The 1,394-nt window shown below is 43.6% G+C and overlaps 1 protein-coding gene across 6 annotated transcripts in view; it reads right to left on the reverse strand.

Moving 5' to 3' along the window:
* Positions 1 to 1,394, reverse strand: part of LOC117174717 (WD repeat-containing protein 91) — a 382,815-nt gene that overhangs the window by 298,123 nt on the left and 83,298 nt on the right. The window lies entirely within an intron of this gene.

A 1,394-nucleotide genomic window follows, 5' to 3' on the forward strand; every position in this document is an offset into this window, starting at 1 on the left:
GATTTAAGGAAAGCAAACGTTAGCTCACAAGACATTGACTGATCCTTCACATTTCTGTCGAAGATACCGTGCATCCTCTTATCGAGGAGCTGTTCACGAAAGCTTTTTTTTTTGTGTTTTCTTAATCCGGGCTTTCAGGAGTGAGTACTCGAGATAGATAAGATTTTATGCATTTTGCTCACCCCTAATACTGAAGTCAAGTACGAGTGTTTCAGCAGCCTCCTCCGCTGCTTTGTACAGAAATGCCCCTTTGCCCACTTCTTCGTGATTCCTGACCATTTTAAGAAGAGGGTCTCTTCCATTTGCAATTCTATGTGCTGTACCCAGAATAATCATGTTATGAAGACATTCAATACTCAATATTCCGCGACCCCCTTGACGGCGTGAGATGTATAGTCGCGGAACGGAAGAATTAAGATGAATGCTTTTGTTCATGTGCATAACCTTTCTTGTCCCGATATCAAGAGATCTGAGCTCGTTCTTCGTCCATGGAACTACTCCGAATGAATAGAGTAGTACCGGGACGGCAAGCATGTTCGTTGCAGATACTTTGTTCCTCGCCGACAGTTCGGAAGACCAAATCTGTCGGATGAGACGTTTGTGTCTGCTTCGGAGAGTATCCTTTATAGATGTCACATCCTGAATACGGCTCTGTGGCACGCCCAGGTACGTATAAGTCTCTCCAGCGCAAAGGTGTCGTATGGCGCCTCTATCAACAAGCTCAGGATCTTCAGGGATGCCATTAAGTTTTCCTCGCCTCAAATAAACCTTGGCGCATTTGTCTAACCAAAATTTCATTCCAATTTCCTTAGTATATCGTTCGACAATCCCCAGAGCTAGATGCAGTTGCTCTCTGTTTTTAGCATAGATTTTAAGATCGTCCTTGTAAAATACATGAGTGACCTTGTACTTTCGATCTGCAGGTTTGCCGCACAAGTACCCGCCGGAATAGCGAAGTGCTAGAGATAGTGGCAATAATATAGGGCAAAAGAGGAGTGGGCTCATGGTGTCGACCTGAAAGACACCTCTCTGAAAGGTGACCTTGTTAGTTGTCACACGATTTTTTCCAGATGAGATAGTAAATCTGGTTTTCCAAAGCGGCATCAATCTCTCTATGCACCCAACTATTTGCGGATGAACCTTTAAGATTTCCAAAAGACAGGTGATAAGTGTATGGGATGTAGAATCGAAAGCTTTCCAATAATCAATCCAGACCATCGATAGGTCACGCTGGTAGAATGCTGCATCTTTGCAGACACATCTATCGATGAGCAGGTTCTACCGACATCAGACTGCGCCTTTCTTTGAGCCTCGTTGTTCATACATTTCTTGCCACACAGGTTCAATTGCCCGAACAATCCTATCATTTAGAATAGCTGTGAATATCTTATAAA

Source organism: Belonocnema kinseyi, chromosome 6, assembly GCF_010883055.1.
Source record: "Belonocnema kinseyi isolate 2016_QV_RU_SX_M_011 chromosome 6, B_treatae_v1, whole genome shotgun sequence".
Lineage (NCBI taxonomy): Eukaryota > Metazoa > Arthropoda > Insecta > Hymenoptera > Cynipidae > Belonocnema > Belonocnema kinseyi.